Here is a 15745-nt window from a genome sequence, read left to right on the forward strand (position 1 = left end):
TAAATATAGTTGTTAAAGGTTTTAAGATATAAATAATCACATCATGGGATCATTAAGGTTTCAAACAGGTTCATGTAAGGTAGGCCTACTATAACATGAAAACATGATTTTTAAATGTCTGAATCTCTTATTAGCCTGTAGTTTGGAATATTATTGATATGGGCTGGATACCCCTTCACAATGATCATCATTGACTTTTTTAGACCAAATTAGGAGGGCCACTCATGGCCACTAATGAGCTCAATCATTCACATTTATTATTATTACTTTATAAATTAAGAGTACTAAAGTAGGAGTCTATTACAAAACCTTTGAAGGAATCGTCATGCATTCTGAATGTTTCTGTACTTTAAAAACATCATGGCTCAAGATCCTGTTCTTGTTTAAGATTATTCATACTAATTTGTGAATTTAACGTCCATATTCACTCTTCAAAACTGAAACAACACCAACAATTTTTTTTAAAGCATTGCAGGCCTAAAGATCCACGTCAGTGAGCTATATTTAATTTCTTCCATCAAACTTTAAAAATGGCAAACAGCATGTTTTTAAAGATTTAATCTTTTAACCTGTTCTACACCGCCCCCCCGATACCGGGAGGAAAAACGCGTCATCTGCAGGAAACAGCGTCTGAGGGCATCTTAATATTCAATAAACTATGAATGTCTTATATCCATGTAACGGGAAGAAACTCAGCTAACTGATCTTTCTTTTTTTTTTAAAACCCACAAAGCTAGCGCTGAGCCTATGAATTAGCCACAAGCGAAAAAAAGCTAACGGAGTGTTGCACAGAAACTCACTCATAACACCCTTATTACTTATCGTAGCTGCACGTCCAACCCATCGATCTGATCGTGAGATGACACAGAATTGATCGGTACATACATCATCACTCCATGATAAGAATTCCTGAAGCTATTAACAAGAACAGACATCAAAAGATGTGGCGCTAGGTAGCTAAAAACGGCAACATGGCTCACCTTGGTTGTTGTCTGGTCAAAAGTGGTCTTCAATGGCATTAAAACGATAAAAACGCTGCTGAAGTTAATCCATAGGTTAATCCAGGGGTACTCAAATACAAATCTTAAAGGTCCAAAATAAATGTTTCAATAAGACAAAGGTCCGTTTATTACGGTCATTCAAACTTTTAAACAATTGCAACAAGATTCTTAACACGAGGTTGCAAAAACAAAAATAATCTGAATGCAGCAGTTTTCATTGTTATTGTGTCTGTGCTTGACCCCTCAGAGTCGCAGTGTCAGAGCTGCACAGTTATGAATAAAGGCAGCTGCACCCTCTTTCATTCAGCATTCCCATTATTGCTTTATAAATGTCTTGCCCCCTTGTGTGTCCACTGAGGTTCGTCAGGCCCAACACATCTTCAACAAACTCCCCCTTTGCCTCATCATAAAAACTCACAAACACCAGCAACTGAGCATTGTCAGTGGTGTCAGTGGACTCACCCACAGCTAAGGAAATGCACTGTGCATTTTCTATTCCATCACAAAGCTGATGAATCAAATCACCAGCCAGTATTTATGTTCTTCTGGTTGCTGTGCAATCTGAGAGGGGATTTGCTTGATTTGACCTGTTATTTCCTCTTTTTGTTTGCCTTCAACATGGTCTCCATCACTTCAGTCATGCATTCTTTTATACTGCAGTTATTATCCAGTGGAAAGTCCTTACCTACTGGCCTAGTTCAATCAAAGTGGTTACTTTTTTTTGGCTGGGCAGTGTAGTTTTACACACCGTCTTATTTGACTTTCTCAGGACTAAAAACAGTTTTTTGGGGGCAGACCCCCTCAAAGAAAAAAATATTTACACATGTAAGGTCATCATCTTAATAGTTTTGTATGCTCATCCGTGAGCAGAGCATCAAGTTGACATGTCTATTACAGCTGAATGCGGCGATTACCATTTTGTTCAGCAAAACGCCTCACAAACGTATTAAGATCAACAGCTTTAGTGCGTTTTGATTCAATGCTGAGTACAGCCACACTGACAGTCTCTTCTCTGTCATTGTAGACCGCAAATACCTCATTCCTTCAGTGCTTGGGTCCGAAAGCTTCTCGTTTTGCGCCGTCCCTACTCCCCAAATGAAATCGCCGCCAATCATATGTCCACGCTCGCAGGGGCGCCGCCAGGGATTTTGGGCCCCATGAAAAGATATCAAATTGGGCCCCCCCACCACCAGGCCACGCCAACCAAGCACAATTGCTAACCACACCTCCAGAACCCAACCCACTCATTTATGCTTTAAATAACTCTACATGTACAGGCTTGCATCTATCTTGTAGTCCAAAACTAACCGCACAATATTTACTGAGCGGTGAAAATATAACACTGTGCAGACGGGCAACATTCTGCTGCAGTAGAATTCACTATTTGATATAAGACTAACATTCCTGACAATAGATCTTAATAGTCATCTTTTATGGTGTAAATGCCTTTTTAATAATAACATTTATGAATGGAACATTCTAAACATGAATGCATAAATCCAAATAAATATAACTTAAATATACATGACCTCTTAAATTAAAATAAAGTGAACATTACCACCAATATTATCATTTATAAAATGCTATAACACAAAAAATAACATAAGCAGCAGATTTTAAAATTAAATATACATACCAACTACAAAATAAGCGGGTATTAAAGTGGAACACAACGGAAATGGAAATGAAAAGGCCTGATGGTGGTGCCAAATCAGAGCCTATTACCTGTTCTCAGTCTTTTTCTCAACATGCATCAGAGTCCTTGCTCAGCCTTACTCACCAAGAGCCCAGCGCCTAGCCTTCTTACAGGCAAAGTCACTGATTAAGTCCTTGAAGTCCAGCTTTCTAGCTAACTGGCTTTCAATGGACAGCATGGCAAGACTGCAAAGCCTGTCCTGAGACATAGTGGACCTCAAATAGTTTTTTATCAATTTTAGCTTACTGAAAGCTCTCTCACCTCCTGCAACAGTCACAGGCAGTGTGCAAAATATACGTAAAACAATGCACACTTCTCCAAAAATGCTTTGCAGCTGCATCTTGTGAATTGCATTCAGGAGACCAAGAGGGGACAAGTTAGTGTGGAAAGTGGCAGCATACACAGTGTTCAGGTGTCTTACTTCATTTTCAAACTCAGGTGTAAGATCTCTTGAATACTTCCTGATCAGTGGTTGGCAAACAGAAGGGACTTTATCCTCAGCAATCTGCCCAACTTTCAGAACAGCAGAAAATTCTTCCACAATACATTGAGTGGTGCGGAACCTAGTGTCTAAGTATATGATCTTGTCCATTGCAGTAAAAAACACCGTTGCTGCACTGTCCTGATCTGTCTTCTCTTGAGAGGTCTCATCATGGAATCTATTCCTTTTCCTCTTGCGACAGTGTTCCATGCTAAATTCAGATGCAACATCCATTTGAGCAGCAATCAATGTTGCCTCAGACAGGAGTGACTCCCATGCATCTCTAAGAGCCTGTATCTCTTCCTTTAAGTCTCTGATATTGGCTGTCTCTATGTCGAGTGAGATCTTCCCAGACTGGAGAATTGTATTCCTGTCCTCAATGCATTGCAGTACTTTTAGCCAGACAGTGAGGAGGACAATAGCATTGAATGACATGAAGTAGGTCTTCAGCCCACTAGCATCTGATCTGGCCTCACTGGTGAGACTGCATGTCATGAGTATGCTATCAAGGGCCTCTATGACATCAGGTAGGTGTCTTGCTACAGGTTTAACAGCGTGGATCCTTGAACTCCAGCGGGTATCGGAGAGGCGCTGCAAAGAGCAACCTGTTTTCTCTTTGTCGATGGCCCATCGCGCTGGACTGGCACTAACAAGTGTGTAAAGGCGATTGATGCAGCCAAAAAATGTTGACACTTCTGTGCTTGATTCTGCAGCATGCACACCTACAAGGAGGCACAAGGTGAAAATGTAGCCAGATTTTTTTTTTTCAGTATTTGGGTTTGGACTCCCTTGACTTTTCCTGACATGTTTTCCCCATTGTCATATCCCTGCCCTCTGCAATGTCTATCCCTTTGTCTTGAAGCACATTTTCAATCATCTCGGCTATCTCACTCCCTATCTTTTTGTGGAAGTCCTTGAATTCAAGGAACCGTTCAGTGATCTCCCAGTCATCAGTTTCTTTGTTATAATAATTCACATATCTTATGAGCACAACATTCTGCTCAGTATGTGAAATGTCTGGTGTAGCATCACAGATGACTGAATAATAAATAGAATCCTCCCTTTCCTTTAGAATTGTTTTCAAAATTATTCTGCCACATAATTCAATGAATTCATTTTGAATGTCAGAGCTCAAATAATGTGTCAGCCTGGTTCCTTTCTTTTTGTCCTTAACTTTTTGTAAGTGTTCATTCAACAGTGGGTCGTAATGAGCTAATAGCTCTAGTGGGCCTAGGAAATTGCCATTGTGAATGTCATTCAGATCTTTGGTTTTACCCCTGAAAGGTAAATTCCTTGATGCCAAGTGCAGTGTTACATCCAGGATTATCTTCAAGAGAGCTCTATTTTTCTCAGTTTCTATTTGTATCTGCTTCTGCAACTGAAAGTCAATGCCGCTAATTTCCATTACAGATTGATGCAAATTCTTCCACTTTAAGTAGCAGTCTCTGTGTGCCTTATTCTTCTCATGGGCCAGGAACTTATCATACATACGACGCCACTTCACATCAGACATTTTATATCCATGTTGACTGTTCAGTACACTAAGGGAAGGTCTTTTTTGTTCATGGGAGAAAAGCACACATGGGATGCAATATAGTGCATTAGTGCTTTTGCTGTGAATCACCCAGTCTCTCTTCACCTTTTCTCTTCCATTTGCTGCCTTAGTATACTGCAAGTATTCTGGGAATGCCTTTCCTTCAGAATCCTGTAGCATGTGTTGGTCTTCATCTCTTGTTGTGGCCAATTTTCTAACTATAGACTCCCTGTCCATATTAGTCATATTTGCTGGCCACAAAGCTGGGTCATTTGACAGAAGATTTTCTTCCTCAGAATCTGTGTTGCATAACTTGTCATTTACAGCTTCCTCACTTTGTCTGTCCTTTTCCTCACTTTGTCTGTCCCTTTCTGTGCACCTTCTCTTGTCTTCACTGGAGCCTTCATCCTCATCATCTACACTGGTACTGCCACTGGCACTGTCACTGTCCTTCACCTCTCCCTCCACTTCCACACACCTTCCTGACAAAACTGAAGAGGGCCCAGTGTACATTTCATTTCAAACCTTTATTTATACAGATAAATCCCATTGAGATAATTGATCTCTTTTTCAAGGGAGACCTGCTCAAGTAGTTCCACATGAAACATACAAATAGAACAACAAAAGGACATCATACAGCATCATTTACATAATTATCCACATAAACAGGTACCAACAGCTTCCGATTGACTAGCATCCAATCGAGCTTTAAATACATTTAGTGGCACCAGATTGTTCAGTTTCCATTTAATTTGCAGACTATTCCAAGACAGAGGAGCTGCGCATCTAAAAGCTGTCTTCCCTAGGACAGTCCTAGCAGTTGGCACATTTAATAAAACCACAGCATTCGATCTCAGGCAGTAGCCACTTACAATTCTCCGTGAGATCAGGGAGCAGATATAAGATGGAAGTTTCCCTAACATGGCTTTGTATATAAAAAGGTACCAGTGACTGAGCCTCCGTACAGTTAGTGAAAGCAAACCAGCCCTTGCATACAGGGTACAGTGATGGGTTAATGCTTTACAGTTTGTCACAAATCTCAGTGCGCTGTGATACGCAGCATCTAACTTGACCAGGCAATTGGCAGGTGCATTCATATACATCAAATCACCATAGTCCAGCACAGGTCAAAAGGTCACAGTGACTAGCCTTTTCCTGGCCTCAAGCGAGAAACAGGACTTATTCCTGGCCTAACCCTCAGCTTTTTAAGCAGGTTATTGACATGACGTTTAAAAGTGAGACAATCATCAAGCCAGATACCAAGGTATTTGTAACAGGTAACCACTTCAAGTTGTATTCCTTGCGTGGTTACAATATCTAAAACAGGCTCTGGTGTCTTTTTAGCTTTAGAAAAGAGCATTACCTTGGTTTTCTCAACATTTAAAAGAAGCTTTAGTTCAGAGAGCTGAGTCTGAATAATGTTAAAAACAGCCTGTAATTTAACACCAGCCTCCTTAATGGAGGGACCTGCACAGTACATCACGGTATCATCCACATACAAATGTAAAGTAGCTTCATCCACATTTTCACCTAAACTGTTGATATATATGAAGAATAAAAGTGGACCTAAAACAGAACCTTGAGGAACACCATTAGTAATGTTCAACCACTCAGAAGACAGCCCATCAAAATGAACACATTGGGACCTTTCAGAGAGGTAGTTTACAAACCACCCCACTGCATGGCTGGACATGCCTATACTGGCTAGCCTCTTCTTTAAAATGCGATGATCGACGGTGTCAAACGCTTTTGAAAGGTCAATAAATAGAGCTGCACAACTCTGCTTATTATCTAAAATACTCGCCACATCATTCACCACTTTCATTGTGGCAGTGATGGTGCTGTGTTGCTTTCTGAAGCCTGACTGATGTTTAGACAGGATGTCATTTGTACATAAAAACACCTTTACCTGTTCACTCACTAAGCGTTCAAGAACCTTAGCCAGAACTGACAACTTAGAGATTGGCCTTTAGTTATTTAATAAGGTGGCCTCCCCTCCTTTTAGCAAAGGCAGGACATACGCTGACTTCCACAATTTTGGAATTGTGTTAGTGCTGAGGGAGAGGTTAAAAAGAGTAGTGAGAGGTGGAGCAATAAAATCTGCAGCTATCTTTAACAAGAAATGTTCTACGTTGTCCGGGCCGGCCGGTTTCTTAGGATCTAACTTGGTTAAAGCTTCACGAACAACATCAACAGTAAAAGGAGTAAAACTAAAAGGGTTTTCCAACACACGTTTTTCAGAGTCACATACTGTGGTGTTCACAGAAGCAGAGTTAGTGACAGAATCAAATAGAGAACCACAGGACACAAAATGCTCATTAAAGCAATTTAGCATAGTAGCCCTGTCCGATATAGTGCCAGATGCTGTGGTAAGGCACGGAGGTAGCTCATTACGGATATCGCCGGTGGATAACGATTTAATGGCTTTCCAAAATGTTCCAGGATTATTCAGATTTTTTGTGGTTACTGACAGATAGTACTTTGATTTAGCACTTTTGATTTGCGATGTGAAGCTATTTCTTAGCTGCCTAAAACGCAGCCATTCTACCTCTGAGCCTGATTTCCTAGCCTTTGCCCAGGCCTTGTTTCTCTCATGAAGGAGACTGGACAGATTAGCAGAAAACCAAGGATTGTCTCGTCCCTTTGCTCTAAATTTACGCAGGGGTGCATGTCTATCAATGATCTCCATAAAACCAAGATACAAATAAGACCATGCGGTTTCTACATCAGCACACAGATGGATTTTACCCCAATCAAAATCAAACAGATCATGCACAAAACCCTGCTCCACAAAATGTTTTTTGTCTCTCTTAATGATAATGCGAGGTTTAACCTTTTGGACCTTAGTGTCCCTAATTGTGGCTACAACACAGTGATCACTCAGATCATTTGCAAATACTCCCACAGATGAATATTTATGGGGAACATTAGTTAAAATGAGATCAATTAGGGAGGATTTATTAGGGGAATTATTAGGGCGAGTAGGACTGTCCACAATCTGAGTAACATTTAAAGAGATACAAAGGTTTTTAAAATCCTCTGACACTGCAGTTAACCAGTCCCAGTTAAAATCTCCAAGTAGCACTAATTCCTTGTAGTCTAGTTGTGATAAAAGATTTGCTAGCGAAGACAAGGAGTCTTTGACAGCTGAGGGGGGTCTGTAACAGCCCACCACCATGACCTGTTGACCCTTTGCCACTTCTATATTTATGGCTAAAAATTCAAATTGCTTACTGATCGATTTGGAAACTAATGTGGTTACACTGAATTTATTCTTAACATAAATGGCAACGCCACCACCTGTATTAGGCCGGTCGGTACGATACACATTAAAACCATTTAAGGCAATGTCAGAGGCCAAAATAGATTTGTTTAGCCATGTTTCTGATAAAACATTGACGTCAGCGTCAGTCGAGCTCGCCCAGATATGGACAAAATCTAGTTTACCTAACAGACTGCGCACATTCAAGTGGATGAAACCCAACCCAGACCTAGCTTTAAAATCAGCAGGAGTAGCGATCTGACTACTACTACTGGGCGGACCAGGGTTAGGTTGTACATTTCCTGACAGTAATAACAACAACAAAACCAGGCATCTTTTCCTCTTAAACGACACGCATACATTGTCATCTAATTTAGAAACACCGGAAAAGTCTGTGAGAGTGTGATTAGAGCTTAAGAAGCAGTCCTGAAGAACCATCATCGCAGGAAAACAAAAAAGACAAACATATTTTGTCGAGCAGATTGACTGTGACAAGGCAACCGGTAATTGTTTGAGCAACACATCCGAACCTTTGCAGGGGATACCCACTGCGGGTGGCAGAACAGACCTGAATCCAGTAGACTTCTCAGAATGACTAGAGATCTTCTCATAGTCCAAAACATTTAACAGGCACAGCAGAATCCCGATATGGGCCATTTTCCCAGACCAGCACACAGTATCCGCGATGTTCCTGGAGCAAAATCAGCACAGCAGCAAAGGACAGGCGAAAACAGCAGCGTGGAAGTGCTCCGGTCCCTCCGTGGTATCCCCGGGGTGAAAGCAGGCCTCTGCAACAGCAGAACCAGGACAGATGGAAAGCAGGCCCCAGCGGTGGTAAAATCCTCCTCCGTACAGCAGCACACGCCCGGTGGAAGCAGGCCAAGCCTGAAGCGTGGATCCACTCCGTCTCTCCGCAACGACTCCGGGGTAAAAACCTCTCCAGTACAGCCGTATTCTACAGGTGGGAGCAGGCCTCCGTAGATCGCAGATCGCAGGCAGCAACAGGTGGAGCCGCTCCGTCTCTTTGCGACGAGCAGGCCTCCGTAAACCGCAGATCGCATGCAGCAACAGGTGGAGCCGCTCCGTCTCTTTGCGACGTCTCCGGAGGAAAAACACCTCAGTACAGCCATACTCGACAGGTGGGAATAGGCCTCGGCAGATCGCAGACAACTACATGACATGTACATGACACATATGATAATATATTCTTTAATATAATAATATTAGTATTAATATCATAACCAAAATGTCGGTGATTAACATTTTATTTACCTAATACAGACTGATCACTCAACGCTTCAAACATCCTAAATAGACTAAAAGCAGTTTTTTGTTTTATATAGATTATTGGCTATGTGGGAAAATACTGTGTTTGAAATGTATAATTGAAATGAGATGTTAGCTTTTTGTTTTGATATATATATATATTAGGGCCGGGACTTTAACGCGTTAATTAAGATGAATTAATTACACAAAAATTAACGCGTTAAAAAAATTAACGCATTTGAATCGCACTTATTTTTGCACCGCGGAACGTTTCTCACTGGATGAGTTTCAGGCGTACCGATTATACTGGAGCACCAACTAACGTTCATGACTTCAGACAACAACAAACCACAGTGAACAACAGTGGGAAATGTTGTTTTAAAAAACGGACGGATGGAAGCGTCGATAAGAGCACGGTTGTGTGCAAATTATGCAAAAAGGAATTCGCATATCACCGCAGCACATCAAGCCTCAAGTATCACCTCAATGCAAAACATATAGCAGCTAGCGTGGAAGCTAGCGTGGACGTTAGCCTCTTTTATCGCGTTCACACCAAAAAGAGCCGGTACTAAAATTAGTTCATGAGAACCTTTTTACCCCCACGAAAGTCCCTGCTAGAGAGCAGAGAGCTGCTAGAGAGCAGGGACTTTCGTACGGCTCTCTTGTGAGAAAAGAGCTATATGTCTGATTGGCTGGGCGGATTGCAAACCACGCCCCGTAAAACTCCCAAAAAGTTTTGTGAAGCAGCCATTTTATTATCCTCGCATTAGCATTATTAGCATTAGCCCAGCGCAGAAACGCAGAGAGACTAACTTATGGCAACACAACATAAAACATGGGAGCGGTGGAGATGAGGAGGTGTCGGCGTTCTGGCGATTTACTCGGAAGGCTTCAGTAGAAGCTGCTGGGACTCCCAGCAGCTTCTACTGAAGCCAGTCCCCAACTCCGGGGACTTCCGGCCGGGCACTTTGGGCGGCAGTATACGCCGTGAAGTGGTTTGCGGCCTGCCAGTAAACCCAAAGCAGAAGAAGAAGAAGTGACGTCAGCAGGCTTCATTTGCCTAATCCACCCCCAGGTTCAAAGAGTTCTCATGAACTAAATTATCATGAACCTTTGTGGGAAAAGTACTGCGGTGTGAATGCGCCTAATGGTATACTAAAATCCATATGAAAAAAATTGCTTCTCACTGTTCTTAGGTCAAATATTTATATGTGATTAAAAATGCGATTAATTTCGATTAATTAATTACAAAGCCTCTAATTAATTAGATTAATTTTTTTAATCGAGTCCCGGCCCTAATATATATATATATATATGTGTTGTATTCCAGTCTCCCTTCAGATATGTTAAGTGGCATGTCATTCAACACAATGTTGCTCACCTCCTTCAGTTAGGAGAAAAGCTGGTTCAGGTTCAGCATTATGGGGGGACAGGGCTTATGAGCCTGAAGATGGATCTGTTGGTCCTGGCACCAGGGGGAGGGACAACTGATTTAGTATGAATAGCTGCTAAACATGTACCTGCATTTAATGTCAGTTAAAAGAGCAGTGAAATGAAAAACTTCTGAATTTTCTGTGAAGATATTAACAGTAGCCTACTTAATGTCAGCTTAGTAAAAAAAAAACATTACAATTTACAATGGACTACGCTTAGCTAACAGACTAATTTCCACCACTCATGGAACACACCCACCTTTTCTTGTGAAAAACTGGGTTACATACTGTCGCCTAGGGCTGTGCGATTATGGCAAAAATCATAATCACGATTATTTGGTCAATAATTGATATCACGATTATTTTGACGATTATTCATTGACCATTTATTGAACTTTAAAACAAATAATATTTTACCAATAAACAAGATCAATAAATGTGTTGGAGCGCACTTCCAAAACCATACTAAACATATATTAATATGATAAATAAAAATAAATTAGACCAAAATAAATGAAATCAAATATGTTGCAGTGCACTGTCACAACCTACTGAAAACTCCTTAACATATAGCCAACATTTTGGTAAAACATATTCAACATATTCCACTCAGTTAAACGTTGAAGGCTGGCCAACCGTCATGGTCCAGAAGTAACAGGAAATAAATGTTGAACTACAATTTAAGACCAAATAAAAATGTTTAGGTCACCATGGCAAATGCTGGTAGGGCTGCTCATGTCATCTCTTAAAGATTTTTTTGCAAGACATACCAGCCTGTTTACATGGTCTGGTTTCAGAGATGAGCGCAGGCAGGTGACAATATTGCCACCTGTACTGAAGACCCTCTCTGAAGAGGAACTTGTGGCAGTGCTGCCACATATGACACAGGAAAAAAAGAAAAGACTCTGAAGAACCCTTTCTTTGCCATTATATAAAAATAGTGTTGCTACAAAAGTATAAATTAGGCTTACTAATAAGACAACTCAGATCTGAAGCTACACAGTAATCTGCTGCAGCAACAGTGCAATAAAAAAGACAACATTAATAGAATCAAACCCATTTTTTGTTGCATTTTATTAGAGTATAAAAATAAATGCCTTTAAAATAGGATGCAAGCAACACTAGTTTCTGAACTGATAGACTATAATCAATTTAAACAGAACAGATCTTAATGTTTGCATTCTTATACCATTTTGTACAATAATTATCATGAATAAATTCAAACAAACTAAAACTTACAGCAGATTAATAACGGTATCTAAATTGAGTTTTTATTATATCAAAAACCTGTTGAAATACTGCTGTTATTTTTACTGTCCCACAAAAGCGCGTCGCAGCCTCCAGGAAAGCTTATTTCATAACTTTGCCGTCTTTGAAAGACTTCATGTGTTTCGCAAGAACGTGACTGACTCGATAAGATGCTATGGTAGCAGCCTTGCTCTTGTTGTTGGGCCTGGTGAAAATGGACTGCTGTGCATTTAGCTGTGCTCTCAGGCCCCTCCCCTTTTGGAGCGTAGGGCAGAATTAGGAGGGAATTCCGTCTCGTAGCGTTTGTGCACTGTTTTGAAATGCCGCTCCTAAATTACCCTTATTCGATAAAGCCACGCTCGCATTGCAGATGAGACAGATGGACTTTGAATTGGAATAGATACAAAAATAATGATCCTCCCACTTGGAGTGAAAATTATATATTTTGGGCTTTTTTGCTTCTGCCATAATTGCGGTCTTGTGTGTGTCACTCCTGTTGACCATCCATGCTGTTGACACGGACAACGTCAGCGAACTAGTGCACTGCTCACCAGCCACGCCCGGACACATGGGGTGAGGCCGGCCAATCACAAAGCTTTGATGCGTTCAAGTGCATTATTCTGGCACGGGAACATTATGTTACAGGACATTAACGATAAAACAGAATATTGTTGTTCTATTTTTAGACACATCTCGCGATCGACTGGGAATCTCCCCGCGACCCTTCTTTTTAACTAGTTGCTGCTCTTGTTCTGACATCTTCGCTTGCGCTGAACACTCACAACACATGTCACTCCCACGTGGCCGAGTGGGCTTTTAGGGAGAGGCGAAAGCGCACCCAGCAAAATAATCGTATTTTGTCAATTATGCTGTTTTCCTAATCGTCGCAAGCCATAATCGTAATCGCGATTAAAATACGATTAATTGCACAGCCCTACTGTCGCCCTTTAGTCCCTCTCTCCTGTCTTTCTCTCCTTTCTGTTCTTTTCTTAGAGCCTGACTTTGTGAGTCGTTGAGACATGTTACAACACACGTATGTAGGCTACTAGCATCCCTCCTCACATGCTTTCACTCTGCTAGAAAGTGACGTTTCCGCGTTTGGAGGCAGGAGTCGCAGGACCAAACCATTATATGTAAATAGAGGGGGTGTACAGAGGCTTTGGATAATTAACTTTTGGAAGAAAATAAGTTAAATGAATCGTAAGTTTAGTGAGTAGCCTACTACGCAATATAACGTTATATTAATGTTAATTATTGATGAAAGGGTACTTACATTTTTTTTCTTAATGTTCTAAACATTTTGGGGCCCCCTGCTTGTCACGGGCCCTTAGAATCGTCCTAACCTTTCACCCCCTTACGGCGCCCCTGCACGCTTGCACCAGGACCGGGGGAGGGGTTACATGACATGCATCGTGTGCTGCATTCATTTGCACTCGGACATTAGAGACTTTCTCTCATAAATGTCCGATGAGCCACAACTTTTCTTTCAAAACAAAGCTGCCAACTGGGGTGGCAGCTGGGGTGGCAAGGCCTATTTTTAGGGTGTCAGTTGCCACCCCGGTAGGTGAAACTAGGCTACTAGCTACAGTACAGATGGAACTAGATGAGCTGTTAACTCTCGCTCTGAATAATTATTTTTTACTCTGACTCAGACAGGTTGAAAGAGACGAGACACACATTTTTCCCACCCGCATTCCGCGAAGACCCGCCCTACTGTGCCTCTGATTCGCAGATTGTTTTGGGGGAAAAAACGCTGACGGGATGCTGAATGTGATTGGACCAATGCGTTGACAGACACACACAGACTGTGAAACAGGACATGCAGAGCGCTGTTTTCAGTCTATGGACATAGCGGATCATTTTGACTCGTTGCGTTGTGGCGATGTCTCGCAGATAACACAGATAATACAGATAATACATATGAAAAGTATAATTTGCTCAGAGTACAGAGACAGTTATGGTTCGGTCCGAATCCGGACCGGAGTCCGGACTTTGAGGATGCCTGGGTTAATCCAATGTGTCTGTGTCCCTTTGAAATGATTTCTGATAATCCATAAGCAATAAACCTGCTTTTCCGTTTCCAGATGTCAGAGCTAGAGATAGGTTCGCGCTCATGTAAACATGTGTGCGCATAGCTCTCATTTCTCAATGGTATGGTGTGTGTGTGTGGAAATTCCCCTTCGATTTTATTGGCTCTAACAGTCAAAAAGAGATGTCAATCACCAAAATCGACCAATGGGTTCAAGAGAAACGGTAAAAACGGCCATTTCCACACAAATCACCTCAGAGATGAAATTCTTTTTTTCTAAACCTCTCTAAAAAGGTCAAATGTCACTTGTTTTGCATCAATCTTGATACAGGGTACTTATTATATGTTGTACTTTGGATTCCTAAAGCTTTTAGTCTACCTTACCATCATCCAAGGGTAGTTTTCACTAAGTAAAAAATAATTTTTGGACGGACACTATAATTTACAGTTTTTTACTATGTTCAATCTGAATTTTTCTTTAAATAAAAAACATCTATATTGATTCTGACTTTTCTACATCCAACTCACAGGTTTATCATTACTTTGAGAAAAAAGATTATTAATTTTCCCCTTTTAGAAGTGTAGTTATGGTAATTTGTTCTGGAAATGTCATTTTCGAGCCTGAGACCTGAAAAACAGGCTCAGTGCTTAACAGTTTAAGAAACAAAATATCAACTTTGAACAGAAGGGTTTAAAGACACGTTTTTAATGCAAATAAACTTGAAACATAAACCTATTTGTCATTTCAAAATGCACTTTTATTGTCTGCGTGAAAGGCACAGTAGGCTATGAGCGAATACATATCAACATTCAAAAATTAGAAAGTCGTACAATATATACCATGTGCTACTGTCTAGGATTAAGTATGATGAGACTTTTCAGCCCGCGACCCCCAAAATAGCAGTGCCAGAGACTGGCAACCCCCGACGGGATAGTGATCTCCAGTGTGCTGGGCAGTGTGGCAGCGGAGGGAGCCGAGGGTACCACCGGAGGAGAGTCGAGCGATGACAGCAGCATCACCATGGTGCAGATAGGGCAGACCTCATCCAGTTAGCATGTATGCTAACTGGACATGCTCGCTCAGTTAGCATACATATATATATTATTTATGTATTCCATTTCTTTAAATTGAATATTTAAAATACAAATTAGCAAAATAAACACAATTATACTGCGCTAAACAGCCAAAACGACAAACAACCGAGAACCTAAATAGTATGTAATTATATCTAAATCCACAAGACGTTAATTACCTGTACTTGGTGCGCCATATTGTCTGTTGTCTGTAAATCTCCATGTCTGATTAAATATCCTTGCGTCTCACGTGTTGGGCGCCCTCTCTTCTGACCATATTTGGAAGTACAACTTCCTACAAATTCCTACAGGTTCAACCTCCACCGGCTGCGGCTGCACCCTTCTCGTATTTTGTGGCGGAAGCACAGCACCACTTACATGCCCGGCATATGTACTACAGCGCCACCAGCGGGTCGAGCGGTCTCGTGTGGATGGACACGTTTCTTGAGCCGATTCCGTGTGGATGGAAGACTTTTTTGAATACGACTTCGGTTCGTTTTCATTTTCGTCTCCCTGTGGACGGGCCTTAGTAGAAGCATATAAGAAGCTATGCATACAAACAAATATGAAAATAAATCTTTTGAAGGCAAGCAAAAAGAGCTTTAACAAGAACAATGGTTTGGGACTGCAGGGGATGTTTATTCAATGGAAGCAAACCAACTATACATTTAAAAACTGATATCCAAACTGTTAAATGCCCCTGATAACGGTGTTGGTTCTA

The 15745-nt window shown here is 41.2% G+C and overlaps 1 protein-coding gene across 1 annotated transcript in view; it reads left to right on the plus strand.

Annotated features, from left to right (window-relative positions):
* Nucleotides 1-15745, plus strand: part of tmem68 (transmembrane protein 68) — a 42105-nt gene that overhangs the window by 5626 nt on the left and 20734 nt on the right. The gene's annotated exons all lie outside the window — the stretch shown is intronic.

This window comes from Gymnodraco acuticeps, unplaced genomic scaffold (assembly GCF_902827175.1).
Source record: "Gymnodraco acuticeps unplaced genomic scaffold, fGymAcu1.1, whole genome shotgun sequence".
NCBI classification, from domain to species: domain Eukaryota; kingdom Metazoa; phylum Chordata; class Actinopteri; order Perciformes; family Bathydraconidae; genus Gymnodraco; species Gymnodraco acuticeps.